General features: G+C 48.7%; 1 long non-coding RNA gene across 2 annotated transcripts; it reads right to left on the bottom strand.

Moving 5' to 3' along the window:
* Positions 1 to 272: 272 nt before the first annotated feature.
* On the bottom strand, positions 273 to 6,745 carry LOC144365746 (uncharacterized). Of its 2 annotated transcripts, none has more exons than XR_013424528.1 (4): positions 6,356 to 6,745; positions 5,056 to 5,862; positions 2,633 to 3,252; positions 273 to 2,518 (listed from the first exon to the last, which is right to left on the bottom strand). It is a non-coding gene; the product is annotated as an uncharacterized LOC144365746 (long non-coding RNA). The 2 variants fall into 2 exon arrangements; XR_013424529.1 differs by having other exon boundaries at positions 2,633 to 3,249.
* Between the last annotated feature and the right edge of the window lie 4,618 nt (positions 6,746 to 11,363).

Raw genomic sequence — 11,363 nt, 5'->3', positions numbered from 1 at the left:
GTAAAGGGCTCAGATGCTGCTTTCTGCCTGGCACAGAGCAGAGTACAGAGACTTTCTGGAAGAAACCCAGTTTGCACACAGCTCCAGGGTCCCAATAACAGTGCCAGGTGAGAGTCCCTTCTCCGCACTTGTAGCCTGAAAATGGACAAGGGCCACCAAGACTGGAACAGGCTCTCCTGGGCTTCCAACATGCCCCCTAACAGATGTCCTAAGGGGACGGTTCAGGCAGGGTGTTGGGATGGATTTCTTTTTTAATCTTCATAAAATAGAGATATGGAAAAAATCAAATCTTTAATTCCCATGATATTAGCCAACCACATTAGAGAAAAGCCAATCTCTCACGTGTTAAATATTCCAACATAAAGAGGCCCTGGAACCCACAGCTGTGCTGCTCAGTCGAGAATGACATCAGCAAATGGTTTCCCCCATCTCCATCGCAAAGAGCCAAGGTTAGAGAGTCATGCATTCTAGGAGAACATGTGGAGCAGGTATATGCAGGGTCTGTGGCCCAGAGAGGATTTGTATCACTATCTACTGGTAAAGCTGGAGCCACCAGCTTTTCTTTTCTTCTTGGAAGAAACAGGTGAAAAACACCCATGATATTCAATGAACTTTATGTCATTAAAGATGCATCTGAGAAAGGTCTTCTGCACCAGTCAGCTTTGAGGATGGAGAAATGGGGCACAGCGCACCGACCCTACCCCTACACACTGTGTACCACCCAACTTCCTTTGGCTAGTTATCAAGGGCATCATGCTCAATCACCTCAGGAACCAGGAATTGGGAAACGTGGGCTCTGTCAGAGGCGCCCAGGAGCACGGGGAAGCCCTGTACTTGGGGGAATGCAGAGCACGGCTGTGACCCACAAAGCCGGGCAGCACTGGCCTCTGAATACATCAACCTGTTGGGTCTACGCGTACTTCATGCGCTATTTTCAAAGTCCCCAGAAAAGGAAAGAACCTTTCAGATGCTCTCAGCTGTCAACCCACAGAGGCCGTGGCAATCCACAAAACCAGCTCACCCAGTGCTCTCAGTCAGGCACAGCTCCGGCCCCCGAGTCCTTCCGGAGGAAGCTGCCCACAGGGACAGAGCAGAGGAAGGAGCCCCTTCGCCACGGGGGAAAGTGCATCTTCTAGGAAACAGTTTTTCTTTCTCTGAGATTTTTTAAATTGTTGTAAAATATACATAAAATCTACCGTCTTAGCCACAGAAGTTCAATGGCATCAACTACATCCCTAGCAGTACACAGCTGCCACCACCTCCACCTCCACACACTTTTCATCTTGTGGAGCAAACACTCGGTGCTCATCAGTGACTCCATCCTCCTCTCCCAGGCCCTGGCCACCACCATCTTTCTGACTCTGATTCTTTCTGTCACAAGTGCCTCATGTAAGTGGAATCAGGCAGGGTTTTGTCTCTCTGTAACAAAAAGCATATATCACTTGGTTTAATGTCCTCAAGATCCATCCAAGTTGAAGCGTGTGTCAGAATCCCTTCCCGTTTTAAGTCTGAATAGCACCTCGTTGCATGTACATGGCCAAGTTTTTCAGTCTGCTCATCCCCCAAAGGTCCCTTGAGTTGCCCCCACATTTTACCTCTTGTGACTGATGCTGCTGTGAACGGTGAGGGGCGAGCACCTCTTCAAAACCCTGCTTCCAATTCTTAGCGGATGACCAAGCACCTAGCAAAGTGTCTACAGGATGAGTTCTCGATCCACAGGCAGAGAGACGAGGCATGAATTCTAAGAGAAAGACCTGGATTAAGCAGAGTAAGAAAAAAAGAGAAGCTGATTTTTCCAGCAGGGGTCTGAAGGCTGGGACGGGACCTGACAGGTGGTTTGGAACCACATCAGAGAGGGTGGGTCTCGCCTCCGAGGGCTTTGAAGTGCGCCAGGCACCAGAGAAGTACCGAGGGGTTTTGATCACTACGCGGCGTGACTGCTCGAGATGGTCAGAATGGAGAATGGCAGCAGTGAGCGGAGGCTGGGGGAAACCCAACCATACAGACAAGCCATAAACCCCTGGTCCTTAGGATGTGCCACTCACAGAGTGGGGTCAAGAAACAGCTGTTGTCACTGAGTTGGGAAGTGGCAGTGAAGAGGGGGGCACACTTGAGACAGAGAATCTATTAGACTCATCAGGGCCTTGGACTTGGGCAGCTACTGCAGCTCAAGGGTGTCCAGTGACACTGTCCAGGCACAGTGTCCATCCTCCAGGACGAGCGTCAGTCTCCCTCAGGTAGCTATGGAGAAACTGTTCTGGAATCCTTAGTCTTTAATAGCCTCAATCCCCAGGCTCTGTTGCTGGTGTCATTTAGGGGCATTTATTATGTGTTTTGCTTTTGTTTCTGTTTTCACCTTCAAGGTTCCCAAAGCCCACTCATACTCTAAAAATGGACACCTCATCCAAAACTGGGCAAAAGTTATTGCCCCAAACAGGCTGGAGAAGTCTCCTAGACGCAGCTGTGGTGTGCTGAACAACAGAAGCAGGGCTGTGGTTTAGTGCTGTCTTCTGAGAACCTGTGGGCAGAAGAGATCCCTGCTCAGGACCCTCCCTATCCATGGAGATACTCAGTACCCGGGCCCAAGGCCCTGCCATGTGGTATCTCCCCCAGTAGCAAGGAAAATAAATACCTTCCACTTGGTTCCGGATACCTCCCGGGAGAGCAGTAAGTCTCTGGGAAAGATCCCAGCAGCACACATAAGTGAGAACAAAGTTGTGTGGTTTGTCCATAGCTGCCCGAGGGAGACAGTCAGGAGCTAAGAGCAAAATGACCTTCTAGCAGGACTCAGGGCTGCAGTGGGTGGAACTCCAAGATGACCCAGTGAGGGCTCGCATGGCCTGAGCCACATCGCAGCGCACCGCTGACTTGAGAAAGGAGACCATCCTCAGGGGCTGAGCTGATCAGAGGAGCCTCAACAGGATGTGGATGTTTCTGGAAGAAGGTCAGAGGGGTCTGCTGGAAAGAAGTCCCCCACTCTGGCTGTGAGGATGCAGGGAGCCACAGGGCACAAGGAGGGCTCTTCTGGTGCTGGGACCAGCCACGTCTGGTGGCCACAGAGAATGGAAAGAGCTACTGCAGAGGACAGAGGCCTGTCATCAGCCTGATGACCTGGGAAGAGCCTCCAGGAAACACCTCCGTTTCAGTCCCCTGGGGTCCCCAGGGAGCCCAACAGCACATGCCTGGCCTTGGGTCTCCAGCACCGTGAGCCAACCAGTCCCGCAGTTTTAAACTCCAGGTGGATGGGTTCTGCTGTGCAGAAGTAGAAAAACAAAACAAAGTTCACGTGAGACTCTCCTCAAGACCACTGACGTCCTTTGGCTGGATTTTTAAAATTTCTGTTGCTGTTATTGCTACATCATTATTTGGCTTCTCATAGATCACAGCTGGGGTTCCAGGGAGGAACGGCATGAGCAATAAGTCCACCTTGGGAGGCACTGTTTATGGAGGTGTGGTCAGAGTCAAGAGAAACCGTCAAAGGAGCACGTGGCACTACAGAGACAGCAGCAGCACCAGGGGACCAGGAACCCTGACCCAAAGGAAAAGAAGGCATAATTTCCAGAACCCAGGGAGAGTCGCTGGATAGACAGCAACTGCAGCTCTAGGGACAGAAATCAGCCAAGATGTGGGGGCCTCACAGTAGAAACCAGAGGCTCTCTTCCTGTGCCCCTGGCCAAACCCAGGAGCTAGGCAGAAGGCAGCAGAACCAAGAGAGCTGGTCCCTGGGGGTGGAGGAGGGCGTGGGAGGAGACAGAGAAGCAAAGGAAAACCCTCCGCACAGCAGAGATGTTGATACTGAAGATGGCCCTGAACTGGGCAGGGAAGCTGCGGCAAGTTCGTAAGTCCGCACTGCCGTCATCGGTTCCTTCTTTTTGAGCTTGTATGACGCTGGGCCAGGGCAGAGTGGAGACCCAGGCCCAGCCACACAAATATCAGGCGAATACAGAGCTGAAGACACTCCCGTCTCTCACACAGCCGTGCCTCAGCTCAGCCTGGTTCCTCTCCACAGAGAAGAGGTGCAGAGGCTGCCAAGGAAGCAGCATCTCCATGAGTGCGTCATAGGACAGAAGTGATGTCCTGCGGAACCTGCATCTGGGGAAGGACACCTCACCGCAGAAGCTGCATCTGGGGACATGCAGAGAGGAAGCTGCATTTGCATTTGGGTGGGGCAGGACCACATGAAACCATCTAGATCAATCTGGTATCTTTGCCTGCTGCTGCAGTTTGGGTATGGTCTGTCCCTAAAGGTTCACAAGCAGGCAGCTTGGTCCCTGCTGTGGTGTTAAGGCAGGACAGCCTTTAGGAGTTAAGGCCAAGAGGAAGGTGATTAGCTGTCTGCTCAAATTCACTATTTGTTCTTCAGCCTTGTGGTGATGCACACCAGGCTGTGCTTTTAGGACCTTTCAGCCACCAGACCTGTAGGCCAGATAAGTCTCTTTTCCTTATGAAGTAGTTAGTCTCAGGTGTTTTGTTATAGCAGCACAAAACAAGCTAAGATGCATGGCTTTTTGGATCTGCACATGGCTAATTCTTTCATGCAGATCTTGATCCAAGGTCCTTTTTAATGGAAACCCCAAGTATTACCTCTTAACCCCTGGTCCACACTCAGTTCCTTTTTATCCCATGACCCTGTCTTAGCCCACTCTTTAGAATAAGCTGGATTATTTATTTGTTCACTTGTCTATGACACTCACTTCCTGGGAGCAGCCACCTTAACCTGATCTCTGTCTCTCTGCTCTGATGACAGTGCCTGGCCCAGCAAGAAGGAAGGTCACCCCACACGTCTCAAGCGATGGGGCCCTGCTTTCAAAAGCAAAACAACTCAGTGAAGTGCTGATAGGGAAGGAGGAGCCAGAGAACCGAGCAGAAAGAAACCCTGGGAAGGAAGGAGAAGAGGAGCCTGAGGCCCCGTGGATAGATTCCCGCTGGAAGCCTGCAGAGCAGCCTCTGTTCCCAGTCCCAGGATCGGCACAGCTGCTGGCTGTCCTCGGAAAAGCCGGGGGTGGCGTCCTACCCCACCTTTCTCCCCGAGCGGCAGAGAAGCCAGCCTCCTACCTCCTGTACACCCTCTGCTGTGCCCGTGTCCCCATCACTCGACCACAGCTGGTTCTGGAGTGGCCATGTCAGCACTTGCCCTCCACACGCCCACGTCCTCCACAAGGTGGTCTTTCCAAACAGCTTTTATCACACCCTCCTCGGCTAAAAACAGATCATAACTTTAGTTAGGGACAGGGAAAATGAAAACGAGCCTGGGGCATTCTGTGGTCCATAAAATAAGGAAATAAGTAAAGATGGATGGATGGGTGGACGGGTGGGCATGTGGGTGGATAGATGGCCTGTCAAAAGGACATGGAACCCCCAAATCAGATAAATACCCACGAATGAATAAAATACTGACATAAACAACCAAATTAGTAAACAAGTGTTAAGTCCTCCTCATGGAAAAATTCCAGTCATCAAATATAGAAGGAATGAGGGAGCCAGAAAGTCACCATTGGAACACCCTAGTAAAACCTGGGGCCAGTGAACGCTCAAATCAACGCGCCAAGAATTAAGGAGGAGCGAAGCATCTCTCTCTGAAATTGAAACAGAGAACCCAGCTTCACTAGAAGCCCCACGGGAAACATTGCCATATGATCCACATTAAAATCATCCGTGGAGGCTGGTGGGTGTCAGGAACCCCACTGTGGTGCTAGGAAGGGCACACCCCCCTGTGGTTCCCTTCCTGAAAACCCACGACCTCTCTCTGATCACGAGGAGCCGTCACCCAGCCCGAGCTGAGCAGGTTTTACCCAATGCCGGTCGTCTTCCAGCATGCCAGGGTCACAGAAGATGTAGGGAACACCGAGGAGCTGTCTCAGGCTGGCGGAGACGAGAGGGTGAAAAGCCTTTGAGACCCTGAACTGAATCCTGGCCCCCAAAAGAACCATGTTGGAAAAGCTGGTAAAGTCCTAACAAAGACCGCAGGTTTAGTCACCAGCATCACACCAGCTTGATTTATGAATTGTGAGGACCACACCATGGTGATATGAGAGGTTGAGACTGGATGAAGGACATGGCGGGACTCCCTGTGCTACCTTCACAAGAGAGGTGGACATCAAAAATCATTACAAAATAAAAAGTAAATAAATAAATCACAGGGGAGCTCCCCATGGAACTGGGATCAAATGTGAATGCTAGGGTGGGTTTGACTATCAGGACCCGGCCACCTGGCTTCTCTGTTCTCCTGTCACCGTGGCGGCTGCACAAATTTCCTGAACCCCACCTCCACCACGGCAGAATGGACCTCACCCGCCCCGTGCTCCCCAGGCCTGAGAAAGCTGTGCTGGCCCTCCCTGGCCCCTAGTGCACCGACCTGCTTTTGTAGAAGTCACCCCCCGGGTAGACTCCAGGGGCCTTGAGGCAAGAACAGAATCTGTCTTCCGGTCCTCCATCAGCACTGACTGCATGGGTCCGCTGGGAAGGAGGGCCCTCCTGGAGCAGGGTAACTGTCCCCTTAGTCAGGATCTGGTTAAGTGGAGCCTTCAGGCAGACCAGCCACGGGCAGCCTGGGAGGTGGCCCCACTGTTCTCACAGCCACTCCCAGCCTGGGACCTGCAAAGGGCCGGCCAGCAAGTGAGGCAGAAAGGTGGACCCTGCGTAGGCAGCCCAGGAAGAGGGTCTTGGAGAAGAAAAGGAGAAAACAAGAAGGGTCAAGCTTCTGACCCAAGTCCCAGCCACAAGGTCAGTTCCTCAACATCCCCTAGCAATGACCAGCCACAAAATATTCCCTAAAAAAGCACTTTTTCTGGTGAGAACCAGTCCTTGTGCTGATTCAGGCTTAATGATTTATGAATCTATGAGTCACTTTCTCTAGATTTGCTGAAGAAGACAAAATAGAGAGAGTTGATTGACCCCTTTCTAAATCCTATATTTTTATGTCAATCTCCCAATTAACTATAAGGACAGATCAAGCCCATAAAAACTCGCAGCCAACAGACACCCACCAGCAACCCTCTCTTGGAACCCCTCTCCTTTGGGAGCTCAGCATTCTTTCAATTACTCTAATAAATACTGTTGCTTGGCTCCCACCCTTCTGTCTGCGGATTTTATTCTTGAATTTGTGAGACCCATCTATAGACCATGTTACAGAAGGCCACCTCCTTAGGCTCAGTGGAGAGTCAGCACCAAAAGACCCCCTCCAGAAGCAGAATTGGCTCAGGTACATGTGGAAGCATCAGTGTGAACAAGGTGGCTGGGCTGGGAACAGAGCCCAGAGTTTCCTCACTAAATCAAAGCCCCTCAGAGCTGCTCTTTCCACAGCCAGCTTGCGTGAGGACCCGTATTTGAAAGTAGTAAACCTAGCCAGCACAGTGCACACACCTGTGATCCCAACGATTCCAGAGGCTGAGGCAGGAGGACCACAAATTCCAGGTCTGCTTCAGCAACTCTGTGCGACCGAGTTGGGAGGAAAAACGAAAGCATAATGGGATTTCTGCAGCTAGATTCAAATGTGAAATGTTTTCCTGTTAATGAAAAATAAAATAAAAAGAAAGAAAGAATAAAGGCACTCTTAAAAAGGACCTGAGATGTGGCTCAGTGGTTGAACAACCCTGGGTCAATCCTGGCTTAGGAAATAAAAAGTAATAAAACTGCGTCCTTTTATCAAAGGGTAAACTTCATTTGTCAAAGTTTTGTCGACCTGCTCCTCGATGCTCTCATGAACCCACATGACTGCAGCCCCGAGGCCGCTGCTGCCCACCTCACCGTGCTCTTTCCTCCCCCTGGACATCAGCAGCTCTCCCAGACCACCAGGAGGAAAGACTGTGAGTGCTGCTTCTAGGTCAGTGATCACAGGTTTTTTTTCTTTCTTTCTTTTTTTTTAAGTTGCTCCCAGCATACGCTTTTTGCATATTGATTTCTGACAATTCCAAAAGAGAGTCCAGGCATGGGCAGCAACAGGGCTGGGATTTCAAAGCCTGCTCTTGACTCGCAGCAATTACTGTTCTATTCGTGTGGCTCTTACGAAATGGCTTCTCCGCCTCAGGATTGATTTTCCCACGTCCATGTTCAATACTGACCATAAATGGGGGGAGATACCAAAAGAATAATGGAATTTTTGGAGCTAGATTCAAATGCTAACTGTTTTCCTGTTAATGAAAAAAAAAAAGAAAAAAAAAGAGTAGCACTCACTTCTCAGGAGAGGAGCCAACTGCTTTTGAAAGTGATGGTCGTGCTGAGCTCATGTTCACCACGTTCTGGCAGGAGAGCTGAAAGCAGCCCTCACTGACTCAGCTGGCATCTCCCTGCTCAGGAGAACCAGGAGGCCAGGACACCTGTGCCGCCCATCCCTCTGGATCTCCACCCAGGAGAGGATGAAGAACACCTGACGTCCACCTGCCCCCAGAAGGTGTCCAGGGACCTGTCTTGGGGCTCCTGTCCCTGCTCTCCTGAACCCCCAACCTCAGAAACAGAGACGAGCTTGCAGTGATGCTTCTCTTTCAGTTGAATGCTTCCTTGAACTCCCTACCTTTGTGGAAATACCTATCAGGTGTTCAGACATGTTCCGGGCATATTCAGCCAATGGTTAACCCATCAGTCATCTAACTAAAAGCTGAAGTCCTTTCTTTGGTCCTTAGCCCTCCCATCCCACTGCACCCCCTAGAGGCTGAGTCCTGCAGCTCCCCCTCAGAAGCACCTCTTCCGCAGAACCCCATTTTTCATCTGCATTGTACTGGTGAAGAGTCAGCTGTGACTTTTCTACCCTGGAAATGCGGTGAAGAAAGGCTCCTGTATTCCTTTGCAGAACAGTGAAAGGTAGACAGTATCAGGAGAGGACATAGAGGGGCTGCAGTCCCAGGGGCAGAGGGACCTAGAGGACTCATAGGGGGGTAAACAAATGGTAGCAAGGAAGGTGAGCCACGTCACACCTCGCTCCAGCAAAGAGCAGCCAAATGGGGTCAATGTGCCCTTCCTCCATTGCTGGCCACCGGTCATCCTTTCTGCCTCTTCATACTGAAAAGTAACTGGTCTCAGAACATATCAAAGGTTTGTGCTGCGTGTGTTGGAACAGGGCCAGAGAGAATGGAGGGGAGGAGAAGAGTCAGAGGCTCCTGGAGGACAACTTTGCAGCCACACCTTTCTCAGCAGAAAACCTTACACGTGAGGTGACCTCAGAAGAGAAAGGAAGAGAACTGAGGCTATCCTGTTCTCGGTCTTGCAGAGTCTGGCCTCTGCCATGAGATTCGCCACATACTGTCACGACTGTAGTGTCCTACATGTCCCCAGCAGTAGGCTCTCTGCCACCACCTCCTCCAGTCAGATGCCAAGGTCCCCAGCAGGAGACAGACCAATGCCAAGGAGGTGCTCGGAACTGGTGGATACCAGCAGTCATCTTGGCCCTCCTAAACTCACCCAGAGGTTAAGCACAACGTTGAGCTTCTGTATAACACTTTGAATGAGGCAACCACCAGAAACATAGCTCTCCCATGACAACTGTAAGTGAGTTCGTCTTAGGATTAGGGATTTCTTAGGATTAAGACTTAGGTTCAACCATTGTTTTAGCACCTTTGTCTCATTTGCTAGGAGCTGGATTTTTTTCCAAGTGCTGTTCAACTTGGGTTTGCTCAGAGACAGAGAAATATAGCTCACAGCTTAAAACACAGCAGAAAACATTCTGTGCCATGGAAAACACCCTGAGCTATGGTCTAGGCTCTTAGGGCACAGGCCTTTTGGATGAGCTTGTTGCTACATGAACTGCTTTAAATTTAAACATCTTCATGGCCTCCTAGTGTTGACATAATTTGTCATATAATGATTCTTAAAAGTGTGCAAACATTAGTAAAAATAAATGTGAAATTTTTATGTTTATTGCTTTTATACAACCATAAAACTGAAATAAGTTGAAAAATCAAACTGTCCTATTTCACCTTAATTTGTGTTATGTACTTTTGTTGACTTGAATGCAGTTGACCATTATTTTATCAACTTTGAGGAAGAAATGAGCTCATGATCAAACATTAAAACACGCACAAAGAGGAAATCCCCCCGATGAGCCAGCAGTGGACACACTGAGCAGGACCAGCACTTTGGACGACAAAACAGGATGCAAGACAACGGAGAAGACCTGGGACCAGATCACCAAATTAAGAACAGCAAGAGATTCCTGTCTCCAACAGTGACGGAGTAGGTCATGGAAAACCACTTTCTCTGAACAAGTGCACAAACATAAAAGTGAAAAAAAGAGCTAACGGAATAGGGAAGAAGACTGGCCAAGCTCCAATGTGGGGAATGTGGAACGAACCACATTTGGGGATACTTTTCCTCTAGGATCATGTGCCAAGTCTGGAGTGTAAGCTGCAGGCTATGGGAAAATTTGATGAATTCTCAAAGCTGAGGAGAGAGAAATGAGCATCCAGAGCTTGCAAGAGGCTATACAAGAAGTTTCCTGGTAAAGTGTATTTTTTGAACTGAACTCCAAAAGGCTACAAAAGGGGTGTTTGTGTGTGTGTGTGTAATTTTTTTATTAAAAATAAGATTATCTAGTACTGAAAAATATAACAACTTAGTAAATGCAAAGGGTTGTTTTATCAACAGATTAGGCACAACTAAAGAGAAAATCAAGATATTGCAAAATAGCTTAAAAAATATAAAGTATTTATCTTCAAGGAAGATGGAGGGACCAAGGAATGGAAAAAATAACATAAAAATATAGAAAACTAGAACACAGTCTGCATGACTATCACAGATGCGTTTGGGGAAAAAGTAGGAAAATAGAGGATAGCAACAACATTTGAAAAGATAATGGCTGAGAATTTCATTACATTGATGAAGAACATTTTCTACAGATTCACAAGTCCCCCAAATCCAAAGTCAGATGAATTCTTGGATTCACTCCTATCATTCCTAGGTGTGCACACAAAGCAAGTGAAGTCAGCATACAAACGAGGAACCTGCATCACTGTGGCATCTTTCACAATAGCCAAGCTATGGAATCAGCCCAGATGTCCATCAGCAGACGAGTAGATACAGAAAATGCAGTATCTGTGCATAATAGACAATTAATCAACTATAAAGAAGAATAAAATCATATCATTTGTAGGAAAACTGATGGAATTAGAGGTCATTATGTTAAGATTCCAGAAATAGAAACATAAACATGATATGTTTTCTTTCATATGTGGAAACTTAAAAAAAAAAAAAAGAAAGAAAGAAGGAAAAGTTTACCTTAATGACTACTAGGGACAGGGTAGTGGATGAAACTGGGGACTGGGCAGGGAGCGGCGAAAAACAGAGCAGTAGAAAGTGTGGACATTGTCAAACCACACATGCAGGGATGTGAGTGAGACCCATAATGTGTGCAATTAAAATGAGTTTATAGTTAT

Source organism: Ictidomys tridecemlineatus, chromosome 1 (assembly GCF_052094955.1).
Source record: "Ictidomys tridecemlineatus isolate mIctTri1 chromosome 1, mIctTri1.hap1, whole genome shotgun sequence".
Classification (NCBI taxonomy): Eukaryota; Metazoa; Chordata; class Mammalia; order Rodentia; family Sciuridae; genus Ictidomys; species Ictidomys tridecemlineatus.
Note: the sequence above shows the minus strand (reverse complement) of the source record. Positions and strands in the feature narration are given on the sequence as shown.